The sequence below is a fragment of the Daktulosphaira vitifoliae genome, unplaced genomic scaffold (assembly GCF_025091365.1).
Source record: "Daktulosphaira vitifoliae isolate Bord-2020 unplaced genomic scaffold, ASM2509136v1 Scaffold_5, whole genome shotgun sequence".
Taxonomy (NCBI): Eukaryota; Metazoa; Arthropoda; class Insecta; order Hemiptera; family Phylloxeridae; genus Daktulosphaira; species Daktulosphaira vitifoliae.
In genome coordinates, this window is record NW_026099576.1 from 3447755 (window position 1) to 3463845 (window position 16091).

The 16091-nt window shown below is 26.0% G+C and overlaps 1 protein-coding gene and 1 non-coding gene across 5 annotated transcripts in view; both read left to right on the forward strand.

Moving 5' to 3' along the window:
- The window catches only part of LOC126907581 (Fanconi anemia group J protein homolog), a 30267-nt gene that overhangs the window by 1393 nt on the left and 12783 nt on the right, over positions 1–16091 (forward strand). Inside the window, exon 1 of one of the 4 annotated variants that reach the window (XM_050688954.1) lies at positions 4529–4743. The exons of 2 other annotated variants lie outside the window; for them this stretch is intronic. The gene's annotated coding sequence lies outside the window, so the exon portion shown is untranslated. Of the gene's footprint in view, positions 1–4528; positions 4744–15062; positions 15082–16091 lie in introns of those variants that run through there. One more of the 4 variants, XM_050688955.1, reaches the window with a different exon arrangement.
- On the forward strand, positions 11769–11840 carry Trnag-ucc (transfer RNA glycine (anticodon UCC)). The gene has a single exon. It is a non-coding gene; the product is annotated as a tRNA-Gly (tRNA).

A 16091-nucleotide genomic window follows, 5' to 3' on the forward strand; every position in this document is an offset into this window, starting at 1 on the left:
ATTTTTTCAAAATTGATTAAGTAAGAGTAGAAAAAATCTCACATATTTAATAAATAGATTACTTTAACGTTATGACATACATTATTATTATAATTAACTGATAGTATAATTTATTTTACAATACTATCAATATTGAATTTAGGGTGTTCAAAGCATTTTATAAGTAGTATGTCTCCTAAACTACAACATAAACTTAAATATAATGAAATAGAATCATCTTTTTAATATATGTTATATTAGTTTTTAAAACTTAAAGGATAACTAAGTTAAGTTAACTTATCCTTTTATCACTGTTCTTAAATATGATATTACTTTAAATTTACTTTATTATTATTATTATTATTTTATTAAATCTATTATAAATTATAAACAAATCTGACAACTTCTTATCTATTTAACGTTTTTTAATTAATTTTTAAATATTTGTTCTATATTCTAAATTAATAATGAGTAATTTTTGGTTTTTAAACATTTATTTTATTTTATTCATGTGTTTATTTTTAAATACTGATTTCATTTATCAATAACAATTATATGATACATAAATTGTGTATTTATTAATTTTGTTCTCCAAGTAACTCTTTTAAATTTTGTTCTACTTAAAACTTTTAACTATTGATAATATAATGTGACGTAGTCGTTTGTATCGTTATGAATTCAAATTACACCCTAAAATGTGTTTTTTCCTTAAACATAACATTTCTATTATTTTCATTGATACCATTACATATTGTATATCCTTCGATTGCAAAAACAGGATTTATATCTGTTTCGAAATCATTCGACATCTGTTAAAATCCAAAACCAAATCGAAAAAACAGTACACATGAAAGATAAAGACTATTGTGTGGACAGAGAGCGTTTTTAATTTACTAGAAAAACACATCAATACCAGCAGTCCTATCTAAGTGGCACTTAGAGAAATGTTTTATTGTTATTCCGGTTTCCGATCGTATTTGATAAAGATCTTGATGAAACAAATACAGAACGATCTCTCGTTGTGTGGCGGTTCTTCTTAAGCTTCTGCAGCCACTGTTTGTATATTATCGTACCTACACAATGTTCAGTAAACAAGATTACTTCATTTCAAACACTTGACAGGTTGAATGCAATGAGTTTTGTTGGGTATTCCTTTTATTATTATTAATAATAGCCCCTAGTTGCAAATGTAATGCCACACACAAAATTTAGTCGACCTTCTTTTTACTTATCTAATTCTGTGTGAGTATTTTTTATTTTTCTTCATTCCTGAGTATTTTTTTTTTTACCTACAATGAACATTCTTTGAAAGGTTTAATTTATTTTTTCTCCGCTAGGTCAAACATTTTTTATACGCTTTTTTATTATTATTTTTATCCACATTTAAAAAAAATGTTTATAGCCGCGGTAGCTATTTAAATTGTAATTGCTATTTTAGTTTCCATGCGAAGCTATGGTATTGATTTTGTGATAATGTGTTTTTTTTTATGTCTATCCATGAAAATTCTCTGCTCTCACTGGACCGATTTCAATAAATAATGTGTAAAAAATACATGATTTTAATCTAGTTAAAGCCAAAAATCGGAAAAAATCCCTTACTTTAAAAATGTTGAGAAAAATATTTTAAATCTACGCTACTTTAAAAAACAGAATTAAAAACTATTATGCCTTTTTTTTTTAAAAACACTAATCCAAATGAAATTTTTATATAGTAAACTATAGACAAGAAGTTCTCCTTTTCTATGTTTTTTCTATCAAAGTTTAATGAAAAACTTATATACTGGAACGGTTTGAAAAAACTACTCATGTATGTAGAAAATTATATTTTGAGTCAACTTTTGAAAATGTTTCAAAAGGTGTGAGCAAAAAAAAACGCATTTTATCTAAAAAATTATTTAATTATAAATTATGTTTTACTAGATTTTTTGTACTTCATGTTCTTGTAGGATAGTAATTTATTGTTTTGCAGAAGAGTAGGCTGAACAATTACAAACATGTCCACTGCATTGTGTGTGTGTTATAAAACAAACTGATTCGCTTCAAAGCGTTTTTTGTAATAGTGATTTTTATTACTGTCGGACATCTTATACTTGTCTCAACAGTACCGCAACTCAGTGTGCTGGGTTTTCAAAACCCATTTATTTATTTTTATAATGAATTATTACTATGGTACACTAAGTTAATAAATAAAGTATATTCAAATTCTAAACAAGATCTAGTTTTAGTTATTATCGAGGTGGACATAATGCCCATACACTCATATTTTAAGCTAATTCCACTCATATTCACTACATTTTTTTTAGACCTGTTGGTCCATTGTACGCACCTCATACCGAATTGTCTTGATTCGGTTTACCCACCGAAGTGTTAATACATTACCAACCATAAAATCATCTCTAAAGATGACCAAAGAGTCCTGTCTTTCTGGCGAAATTAAGTATCTTTCTGGGAAACAAGATCTAATAAGAAACTTCATTTTTTTAAATATTTTTTGTAAAAGAAATCTAACTTTTATTTTATCCTGAAATAGTTAAAATCTCTGGGCCGTACCTAGTAGAATAAGAGAGCGACAAAACTAAAATAACCTTTTAATTTTTTCACTGCTGTTTTAAAATTATAAAATAGAAACAAGATTTATTTAGGTCTAGCCATATTTTCATAAGTGTTGACATACATTTTTTTCTAAAATACCTGTAGCCTAATACATAACCATGCAATTTTAATGTACTCTGAATACCTATTTACTACTAACTTATTTCCTTGGTAACCGAGTTTAAAGTTTTTCAATAATCTGCTAATTGTGTAAAAATTCAATTGTTAAATGTTATTAAATAGGTTGATTATTTTAATTTCTATGCTTCAATAGTGTTAAATCTTGATATATTTATTTATCTAACTTTATATATAGACTGATTGCAATCGTATTGGCTTAAACCACATTTTACCAAAAATGTTCAGATTCGGTTGATTTTAAGTATCCATAAGTTACATTCATATTTTTAGAAGAAAAAAATTGTTTACATCTTTTTTGTAACTATTTTTAAATATACTGTGTGATTTATTAAGATACTACCTCCATTTTTCATCAAATAATGTAATACCCATAAAAGTTTACCGATTATAATATGATTTATTTCTATAAATTATAGTAGACATCAATTTTATTGAAATAAAAATTTATTTCTCAGGGTAGATTTTCGGGGTTACTTTCGAAAGTTAAATGGGAGTCTATAATTATTTTTTACTATTAATTGGGAAATGGTGCCTTTAGAGTTAATATAATGTTTACTTAAAAACAACAGTAGTACACAAAGTAGATGAAATCTTATCTGGGCATTTTAATATAAATAAGAGCGTCGCCAAACACTTCCTACTTCTTACTTTTTCTAAATCTTTAAATGTTAACATCTCATAAAATAATACTACAAAAACTCATTATTTTAAAATTTTATTTAAACCATTCTTCAAATACAATCGGTTCTCATTTAGCTTTTAAAAGTTACTCTTAAAATCTACTCATAAAAATAATTTTTTAATAAAATTGATATATACTTGGGTTTATAAAAATTAATTCAATTTTAATCTGTAGATTTTTATGATATTCATGATTATTTATCCAGAAAATGGGAGATAGTATTTATAATAAATCACATTGCATATATTTCTCACTAATTCACTTTGTTAATGAATTTATTTTATTATATAGTTATTAATATTTATTTAAAAAAATACTTATGAATAATAACTTTTAAATTCAATATTCTTTAAAACATACTAAATCGATAATAAATATGCATCAGAAGTATAGTATTTATATAGTGCAATTAAGAAGGTTTATGATATTTCTACCGTGAATCTATGTATTTTTCAAGTATTTATTGCTTAGAGGATATGGTAATAAATTATTAATACATATAATCTTTTAAAAATTTTGGAGAGTCTTACAATTTAATTGTAAAAATGGTTAAAACGACTAATAGGTGTTTAGGTTTTTTTTACTTAAAATTAAATTTGATATGCGAATCCGTTATCATATACCTATTAAATAGATTATTAAAAGTATTGTGTTTTTTCATAATAATATAAAAACACAATACTTCTTTTCATTGAGAATAACAAAAAGTAATATTCACTGGACCGTGTAAAATAATAATAAAAAACTGAAGTTTACAATATATCTGTACTCTTTCAGTTTCTTCTCTGATGTATTGGTTTCGTTCAGCATAATGTCTGTTTTATGAAAATCGAGGTTTGTGATCACCTTATGTTCATAGAAATAAAAAGTTGGGGTTAAAATGTTCTTGCACAATAGAGATGGTTGGTTAGAGGGGAATTTCTCATATTGCGCGCATCATTTTTTGAAGTATACCCATCATAAATATGTCTGTAAAACACCCTATAAGATGATAGGGTCTCTTTGTAATGTCTTATTTCCAATTGGCCAATTCCGGTTAGATCGCAGGATTTCCTAAGCATATGGTATTACATCTCGTACAGATAAAACATGTAGTTTTCTTGTTATAATTTCATTATGCTTTAGTTGTAGTATTCGAATGGTGGTCATACCCGTCCTAACTAATTCCCAAGCTAATTTTGGCTGTGAATATATAATGCATTAATCAATACCAATTATTTTCAATTAATTTTTATTAGTAATATATTCTATTATTAAATTAATTGTGATCTGATCTCTTAACTGTTTTTTATCGATGTAAATTTAAAGGAATATTTGACTAATCTTGTTACATGCATACATAGGGTTGGGTAAGTATTTATCAAATAAATTTTAATAAAATATCAATTTTTTCAACTCTTTGATGGTTAATATTTAGACTTAAAACATATGAAAATTTCTCACGTGAGTTGTTAAAAGTACGATTATATAATGTAACATGAAAAAAAAAAATTTTTATTGCAGACGTATCATTGACATAGTATAATCAACTATTTATTATTCATTAAAAATTATAGAACAATGTCGTTCAAAGTGGTTTATATTTACATTCTCATTATACCAATTATTTAGTTTTTAAAACATCTATTAGGAAAACATAAATCAGTGGCATACATTGAAATTTAATAAATAAAAATTAACATCTGCATCCGATTTTATGATTTTTTTTTTTACGGTTTTAGAGTAATTGCATTATAATTGTTTTCGTTATTTGTAATTTGATTCTTTTTAATGTTTACGAATAAGTTTATTTAAGCAAACAGTTATTTAAAAGCTATATAATAAATGTTTAACCCGAAATTGTTCTAGATAAATTAGGAAAGAAAAACATACATTTGCATAAATATCCAGGCTTTAACAACCACCTATTAAACTAAAAATACCAGAAAAATTAATCGAATTATTTAAGGTTTTAAATCATTTTTAATGTACATTAAAAACCAAAACAAAATAATTTAAATGTATATAAATATTGTAACGTAATGGCACAATTTATTAAAATAAAAAACTATAAAAAACATACTCGTGGCCATGGTGTGGCACAGTGGATCATTCAGTCACAATCTTCTTGCTGATGTTCAGCTGTGCACTCTTCCGTTGGTTTCGGGGTGGGTGACCATATGGGAGCTTTATCAGTAACACGCTATAGCCCCTTTTTAACTGTCTCAATAATCATACCAGTGTAAAAATCCTGTCAGGATAGGAGAAGGTAGAGCTGAACCCAAATAATTGGGAGAAATGCTAAGGAAATGATGACGGGCAATGGATTTGTTTATATACAACTCAAATTTTTACTACTAAACTGTATTTTTTGTTTTTTGTCTGTAATTTTTTGAAATGTTAGACCAAAAAAAACATTAAGCTTTAAAATTATGTAGGTGAGAAAGACACATAACAACTGTTCACTATTGATTAATCAACTTGTACTCAGATTTTTGTCGGGATTTTAAAAAAATAATATATTTATAGATGAGTAAATATCTAAAATATTAACCATCAAAATTTGAATTGATAAAGTTTTCTTTAAAAAAAAGTCATTATAATTTTAAATTAAAAATAAAAAACACCCATTTTCAACTGTCCAAATTTTTGATATATTTTTGTTATTAAAAGACTTAGGGTTATTTTCTAATTTTTAAGAGTTTTATTTTTAACTAGATGTGATTTAAGTTCTTTTGACGCATATTTGGTCAACTACTTATCAGTAGGAGCTAAGCGCAAGAAGTTACAGACAAAACATTTGTTAGCTAATTTAGCATGGGGTTCGTTTTTGGATTATTGAATGTTTTTATTGGTTTACATTGAACACGAGTACATTAATTGATTTGTTAATTAATTTAACTTCAATTTATTAGAAAAAAGAAAATTTACAGTTTTATTTTAGTAACATTAAAATATTTTACAAAAATCGTACATTTTCAACAAAATGATTCTTATTAATAAAAAATTTACTAAGAATTTGATTTGCAAAATATTAGCTGCTTTATTAATTTTTGTAACTAATGCTTTCCGTGATAAATCATTATTGTTTTGAAGTTGCTTAATAATCTGTGGTTTCTAATTGTATTATCATTGTATTTTTAGCTCATTATATCATATTACTTAGATTTAAGTGCATTTTTTTAATTATTTAAATTTTTTATGTTTATATGTTTTAATGTAATATACACTTTTAGTGAAATTTCATTTATTAATTATTAGGTGATGGTTTATTATCAATTTAAGAAATTACCAATATTTTTTTTTAACACTAGGATACTTTTTTATTATAGTAGTGGTATAATTATGTTCAGTGATTTTAATAAGGAACAAAAGACTCATTTAATCAAATCAAATAATAAATAAAATAAATTATACTTTCAAAATAAATAAAAATTCAAATAAAAATGTCTACATCATTAAAATTTTAAAAATTTGCTACTTTTTTTATTTAATAAATATATTTTAGTTTCTTTAGGTTACTTGAATAAATCAAGTGATCGATTACAGTTTATTGTTATGATGTCATTAAGAATTGTTAGTCCGTTTGATTTTGCATTGGCAATACTATGTATGTATGTTTGATTATATTTGGTTGTTAATTGTTTGTTTTAAGTTGTTTAAACAATCTAATGGCCTTTTTTAACGCCAGTATTAAATTGTATTTAAAAATAAATATCTTAAAATAAACTTGTTCAAGTTGTTTTATTTAATTTAATTTTTGTTTTGTTTACCTCTGTGTTTTGTGTTAGAGGTCGCACGCGCGTGTAGCTTAATTACAAACCAATTTTTAAAGGGCTCTTGTTTATTCTTTTGTTTCTTACAAGATTCTAAGACAATATTGTTGTAGTGCAAAAACTAAGAGACGGTAAAACTTCAAACGATTTTTTAAAGAGGGGTGCCTTACATTTTATACGCAGAATATTTTGCTATAGAAATGGCCGAGCACGGCCGACGTACAATCAGTGTGGCCATTTCTTTACAATAGAGTATAATGTTATATTAAAAGGGGCGGTGGCGGTATAACTCAAAACAAAAGGGATGGCGGTTACGCTTGTGTGACATTTTATCTGGTTGATTATGCCGCTATCGGTCCGAGATTGAAAGCATCGTTATTGATGTCAGTGGTGGGTGGGATAAATGGAGGGAATGGAAACAGTAGAAAACCGAATTTACGTCAAAAGCTAGAGATCACTGCTGTGCAACGACCGGTCAATTTCCACTAAACTGATGGCGATACCGTGCGGATGTTGTAAAAGAGGAAAATCCCCTTGGGTGGCTGCAAATGAAATCTTTCCCTACTCGTTGTGCAGCAACTGCGTGCGGCCTGGTCTTAAACAGCAGAAAGGGTAGTTGTCGTTAGAGAGGTGTACAAAGGGGTGACGCGGTATGGGGTGACAAAATGGACTCGCGTCGTCGAGGGAACTGATACGGGTGGCTGTTGTGGTGGCAAGGGGAGAGGTTGTAATCATGGCGGACATCAAAAGTCGCATCCACCAGTACCACAGTTTTACTGTTGATCGATCCGATCCTGTCAACGGCACTAGGGGTGACGAATTTCCAACCATAACCGGCGTGTGTACAAAGAAAAATCGGTGTACGATTGTGAAACTATAAGTGCGCCGATATCCGGTTTTCATTGTATCGCATTAATATTAGACAGTTAATAATGACACCGCAGCCTGTGCGGGTACAAAATGTATTGTTCAAAATAATTTAATATTTGTCTGGTGCACGTGCATCCGATTTATTGGTCGCTCGATCAAAGAGAGCAAAGATAGAAATAAAACTAATGAATATACTTGTTAAATTAGCTTTATTAATAAAAGATCTTTTTTTTTTGCTTGTATTTTACTTGTTTATAATATACTTCATTATAAAACGTATTCAAATTAATTTTTTTGATATAATAACAACTAACTACGCTGAAAGAAGCGTTCATAATATTAAGAAACGGCAATTCTCGACCGACAAAAGTCGAGCTACTCTTACTATCATCTAAGCTTTGAAATGTTAATAACTTCGGAAATACTAGTCCAAAAGTTGTTATGGACCAGTCAATTTCTTAATTAGATCATTATCTAATAAATAAGCAAGTCATATATGTATGCTGCAATTTGAAAAAATAAAGTTGACGCCCTTACAAAGTATATGAATGAACATAAAAAATACTCACGATTTAAAAATTAAAAAAAACCTGTATTTTAAATAAACCAAAATAAAAATCAATATTATTTTTATTTTTCGATTAATTAAGTAGTTCATGGTAAAATAATCATCTCGTAAACTATTAGATAAATGAAGTATTGTATAATATACACAAGTTTCTCTACTTTTATAACGCTCATAAAGTTACTATGGTAGATTTCTTTATAAATATCAATAAGCATTTTATTGATATTTATATAATTTTATTTAAAAAGCAAAAAGGATATAATATAAAACTGAAAAGGAATGTATAAATGCTTAGTATTTTTAACGGAAATTTATTTACCTAAAAAACTCTTTATACAATCAAGATTTTATAAATTAAAAATCCAAAATATAATTTAAAATAGTAAAAGTTATTTGTAAAAATACATTTTTAATAGAAAACATGTTGTCTTATTTCATACCTCCGTTAAATTCGTTTATTTTAATAAAAAATATCCATGTCGTAATTTACGGGAAAATTATAAAAATTATATTATATTGCAAATTAAAATTATATTCATCCAATTTTTGTTATTTGTATATAATAATAACGTAGGTAAATTTTTTCGAACTCGTGGCCTGTTCTTGAAATCAACTTGCCCGTTGCGAAACAATTTTGCTTATAATATTTTTATTTTAGTAAAGAAAAACACTAATTTTCAAAGAACAAAGTCTCTTACGGAAATGTTTATATACATTTATTGGTTACTACAAAAACTTAACATGTAAAAATAAAATGCAAAATTATTTCGTAGTATAATTTTTTCCATGAGTTTTAATGAAATTAATATATTTAATATTAAACGTGTTTTATTTAAACATTTTTTGTGCGTTTATTCATTTAGTATCTTTAATTAAGCGTAACTGTTTTTGACTACACGTGAAATCGATGAATTATTTTTCAGCACTTTCGTCTGAATTAAACGTGTCCGAACTTCCGTCGACATATTCTGTGACTTGCACGAAAATAAACTTCATTACGTTCCACGGCGTAGATTTGTAGATTTTAGGGTTATAACAAGTATCCCGTGTACGTTTGCAGAGAGATGGTTCTTCAAGTGGAAGCTTTAACAGCTACGGGGAGTTTAAAATAGGTTACGTGTAGTGGAGGGCGGCGGTTGTTTGATTTACGTATAAATAGAACTGCACGGCGCGATCAAAGGACTCTGTCCCTAGGGCATACCCGACGCCATTACAGAAGGGTTCGTCGAACACTCGTTAGTCTCTCTGAGTAATATTGTCCTTTTGGACTTGCCCCCGGGACGCCGTAAACCAATCCCCTATCCCTGATGCAAATTTTGTCTCGATCATCTGGTTATATTACACTGTGTATTCTATACATTGTACGTGCACGTCAGCTTGGTTTTCTCTGCGATGGTCCACAGCTACTCGATTAGCATTATAATATATTCGTCCCTCGGGTAAGCTCATTGGTCGTTGTGGCGGCTTTTGTAATACACCAGACTTGGTATCTGTTAATTCGATTTAAAGATAAATTCTTACCCTGCAGTCCCTAAACAGTCTGTATATACTCTCTCTCTCTGAAACTCTCGAGTTGCTTTTAAGCCAAAATTAATTTCGTATATTATATCAGTATAATGTCAGAGGTATTCCTGGAAAGGGTTTGTGAGTCACAAAACCGTTCTAGAATATTGCTTTAATTATGATTTTTTGTGCGACTTATTGTCGAAGTTATGAATTATCAGTGTTTCAAGGGAAAATATTCTAATTAAAGGGTTTTAAGAATTTATTAAAATCATTTTTACATTCATAGCAAGTGCACACACGAGTAACCTATCAATTGTAATTGACAATTTGAAATTTAATGAAAAAATTGTCCGACTTAATACATCATATAATCGTAATCAATTACCGACACGATAAAAGAAATAAATTCAAATTGTCACAGTTAATTTTTTTAGATATATAAACAAATCGATGTAAAAAAATTACAACAATTTATTATAAACTATAAATAATATTTTATGTATAATTTTCTTTTTGTCTTATCGAGGTTTTCGACAATCAAAGTTCTATTGTATATTTATAAAAAAACAAATCCCTTTTTTGTAGTACTACAAAAGGTTTTTAACATTCAGCTTAATAAATAAAAAAAATTCTATCGTGATTATTAGTTTCGATAATATTATTTAATAAAACTTCAAAAAATGAGATCTAATTAAATATTAATAATCACGTTTAGTTCGCATTATTCTTTTAATGTACTCGTTTTAATAAAAATAAATAACACCTAACTATTAACTGAGTTAATGTAGATTAAATTTGAGTTATGTTTATGAATAAACATTAGATTTAAAATTTGTTTTATATAAATTAAGATGTATTACTCATTATTTTCAACTGCACATTTAAGTTCTTAAACTCTATTATATCAAAAAACTTTTCATTTGTATAAATTTTTGAAATTGTTGGAAAATCATACATTTATAAAAATATATTTAATTATGTAACTTACTAAAAGATAGAAAAATTCTTTTTGCTTCTATGCGAAGCCGAATAGGTTTTTTTGTTTGATGTTTAAATATAACGTTACATATTACATAAAATTTAAGTTGAACATTCAACATATTTTCGTTATCGTGTACAAAGGGTTTATTGTATTATCAAAAGTAGTTCAAATAAGAGACTAAAAGTTACATTTTCTACGTACAATTTTAAAATATAATGTTTGAATATAACATGCTTATGTTTTAATGAGTATTGTTTTACGTTATTAATAATTTTTAAAGATAATACATAGTTTTAGATAAGGTGACTAATACGGTGGCTCGTTGTTAAATAGCATTTCCTTACAACTCGATATCTTCGAACTTTTAAGAAGTTTAGGCTTTGATCTTTAATAATTGTATGTTTATTATTTTCATTTATGTACAAAAATTTGAAATTGGTATTCCTAAATACACTATTTATAGTTTCTTTTTTAAGACATTTTAAAAATTGTATAAATTTATCATTCCGGAGAGCAAAATCTTAAATACGCTTCTGGTTGCATAATTCGTCTTGATATAACATATAACATTTCTCGTTTGGTTCTGTAATTATGAACTATAGAATCAGGTTAAATAAAAAAGTTACTTGAAATAACATGAATTGGGTGAAATGCCACCATAAAAGTCCCTATTTATTAGTAATGTTCCCAACTGCGATGGTGGTGTAATGGTCAGCATAGTTGCCTTCCAAGCAGTTGATCCGGGTTCGATTCCCGGCCATCGCATCAACTTTTTGACATTTTTTTTGATGGTTCTTATTTTTTTATACTTTAATAATTAAAGAACTCCATCCCTATATATATATATACGACTCATCAATAATTTATGTATAAATAGAAATTGTATTTAGCAAACAGACTATTAAATAACAACAACTTTCTCATAGTTTTAATTTTTAGCTCTATATTATTAATTTATGGGGGAGATGGGATTTGAATGAAATAATTTCTGGGTTAATTTTATTATAAAAATCAGATTTACTATTTTTTTAAATTGTTATTATTAAAATTGTTTTTGTCAAAAATATCCCAAATATTCCTGAAATTTATATGATTCTTATCAAAAGCGTAATAAACGCCTTTCATTGAAAAGTCTCTTTAAAATAATCATATAGAATTTTTATTGATAGTTCATATTAATTTTTTCAGTCGTAAGTATTTAATTACAATTTCTAAGTAAATATTTCTAAGCAGAATTTGCTGTGCGAGTTATAAAGCAAATTACGTTCCTGACAGTGATGTATTTAAGAAAATGTTAGGTAGGTTGAAGACTAAGTAAGGTTTTTTTTTAGAAATTTGATTGATCTTTAGAACAATTTTTAATCGTGATACTAGAACACATTAATTAATATGGTTGTGAAACAATTGATAAAGGTTATAATATAGAGGCAATGGATAAAGATAATAGTGAACATTTACTTTTTTTGTTAAATTCTATTAATTTTGTTTAAATCTGTTATTGTGTGATACACCTAGTTGATTACGTAATAGTATGTATTCATTTTATTACTGTAGAAAAAAGTTTGAATAGTAAATCGTGAATCGTGACTAGCGTTGTATTATTAGTATTATAATAGGTGATAACAACATTATGTCCCTTTTTTTTTTTTGTTTATTTGTTTTTTAAATATTATTAATTTCTAAAATAATTTAAATGAAACAATATTTATAATATTTAGTAGCCATGTATACTATACACTATTAAATTAATAAAACGGTAGCACAGTGGGGTCGAGGCACAGTGTAGACAAGGCATAGATGGGACAAGTATAGATGATATTTGACAGTGATTTAAATCACTATCATAAGAAACGCTTCGATGCAAATCTGTAGATAGTATTTCATTTAAAAAAAAAATTTGTTAAAATAGCATATTTTTGAATACGGTAGCCGTTTGCGTATAGAAGATAGATCGTCGGGACAAATTTTTTGTTTTCATTTTGTAGTACATAAAATAAGCTTTAATTTGATATATGTTTAAAGGACGCAGTATTTCCGGAACATTTTCAAAAGTTCAGTTGAAAAAGATCTATGTTTTTTACAATATTTTAAGTTTTGAACGCCCCCTATATAAGGGGAAATTGTCCAATTTTAATAAAAAGTATGTCAAATGAAAGATGTACTTATAATGTATTTAGAAAAAAAAAATTTGTGCTGATATATACATTTTTCAAAAAGTTATAGCATTTTTAAGTTGAAAATTTAAAATCGAAAATCGAAAATTTTAACACAAAAATAGTGTTTTTTTAACTACGGCAGCCGTTTAAATGTAGAAAAAAAAGTGTCGGGACAAATTTTTTTTTTTCATTTTGTAGTACATAAAATAAGCTTTAATTTGATATATGTTTAAAGGACGCAGTCTTTCCGGAACATTTTCAAAAATTAAGTTGAAAAAATTAATTTTTGTAAAAAAGTTGCCATTTTAAATCCCCCCCAATGAGCAGGTTAAGTGATAGATTTTCAAAAAAATGATATCAAATGAAAGGTAAATATCTAAGGTTTTAGTATAAAAAAAAATTATGTTGATTTGTTGATTTTTCAAAAAGTTATGGAAGTTTTAAGAAAAAAAAGTGAAAAAATTTCGAAAATTAGCGATTTTTAAATTTGTAATTTTTTTGGATATTTCCCCCATTTGCGGGGAACGAGGGAATTTTTTTCAATTTTTAAGGGTAATGTCTTCAACTAGATACGATTTGTGATCTTTTGACGTATTTTTGAAAGAAATCGGTCCAGTGAGAGCTGAGAAAAAGTGGCAACAGACATAAAAAAAAAAAAAAAAAAAAAAAAAAAAAAAAAAAAAAAAAAAAAAACACATCATAGTAAAATTAATACCTTCTCCGCTTCGCATCGAAGCTAAAACATAAATACATTTATGGAATTTTACTCACATAAAATCAATAAGAGGAAAAAAAATAAATAAAATGTTTAGAGAGGATTTTTAAATTTTAACAAATCACCAAATATAGCGTTACTCTGGTAACAAACTTATATATTTGTAAAATTTTTGATCCATGTAAAAATATATAAGTTTAAACAAGCATAACATGAATGTAAAGGCATACTAATATTTTTATGTTTAATTTATTAATAATATTTTAGGTGATATTGAAAACTTGTTTTTTTTTGTGTACAAAATCAGTTACATTTTAAATGCTTTAATTAAAAAGAAAATTAATTTTAAAAAAGTTTCTTTATTCAAGAAACTTTTAACAAACAACACACTTTTGTTTTATTTATAACAATATATGTTTAATAACTTTGACATTTTCATAATAGTCCTTTAAAAACAGAAATTCGTATCAAATTTATTAACGTGTTAACAAATAAATGTATAATCATTGCTAAACTTGTCCAGGAATTTTTTAATACCATATATCAGCGTAAGTCCATTAAATTGCAAACTTATTATTGAGTATACTAGTCTGGTATTGTGTTTAACATAATAAAATAAGGATCAATTTTTATTTTCTCGTTTTTCATTTTATTTTGTTCGAAAATATCAATTCTGGTTTATGAAGCATTAAACTTTTATGTGTATATTTATTATGTATTCTTGAAATAAATTTCAGCTTTAAATGTCTATTGATTTTATAACGTTTTTCTGTTTATGGAATAAATAGATATATATTTATTAGTTTCATACAAATTTTTGATCTATTATACGCCATTAGATATTTTCAGTACTAATTAATTAGTAGATATTTTCTCAAATTGTAATTTTATCATTTAATTGCAAGAGCGTAAAAAATGTACTTCGAACATCCTATTTAGTACTATACATATCATTAAAAAAGACCAAATTATTATGTGTAGTACTAAAATTAATTTATTATACATATAATGTGCTTTACTGTGTACAAAGTAAACTGTACGATTTAAAATTGTTTTTTATAAAAAGTATCTAGACAGGTATAGCCTTTGTTATTTTCACTCTAGTAAGCAAATATTAATGACTGAGATAGAATTTGTAAGTTATATATTTAAAAATGTCTTATATTTTTCCTTAAATAAATTTTAAATTAATGTTGTTTTGTTATGATTCGGTTATTAATTTTTAAAGTTTTTGAATTAAGTTTAATATTTGTGTAAACCTTTTTAAAAAAAACTTATATTTTTCTAACTTGTGATTTTCTTAAAATAGTTCAAAAAAGTTTCTATTTTTGAACTTATATTTATGAACAACAGAATACGTCATAGTAAAATATGTAAAATAAGTACTATAAATTTTATACAAGTCAGTTAGAAAATGTAAAAATCTTGACTTTATATTTTATTTTTAAATACTCATAATTTATGAATTATCTTTGTAATCAAATTTCCCAATCTAGTATTTGCTTTAAAATTCCAATGTTTCTTTTAGGAATTTTTGGTCTCTTTTATTAAGCTTTTAACTCGTTAGTTAAATAAATCATATAGCAGAAAATGCTATTCCTTTATGTTTATTAACATTTTCTTTAATTGTAATAAAGCCAGAACTATCGAAAAACAAAATACTTAAGTTTTAACTCCGAAAAATTCATCTTTTGTCCTCTTCGAGGAAACGTGTTCAATTATAAATTTTATGTTTTTATTTTTTCCACTTCAAGCGTTGTAATAAGGAATTTAATTTATCAAAGTTTTAAAACTTAACTTAAACATAAGTATACACTTTGAAAACCCATTAACATTTCATAGTTATACCAAAAATTAATTTATATGTTTTAGAAAATTTAAAAATCATATCTTCATTATTGTAAATGGTAAAAACTTTATTTAATATTTTAAGTACTGCATTAACATTTTTTAAGGAGTTCTTGCTGAGTGATAAAAAATATTTTCAAAATAAACAATCTGTTATTGAAATTATATAAGTATTATTTTAAATATTTGTGTTGCCTAGTTGGTAGAGAAAAGATTGAAAACAAAAAATTAAGTGACAAAATAATTTCACTGGACAACATTGGTGCTCAGTTTACTAGTTCATTAATACAATCTATT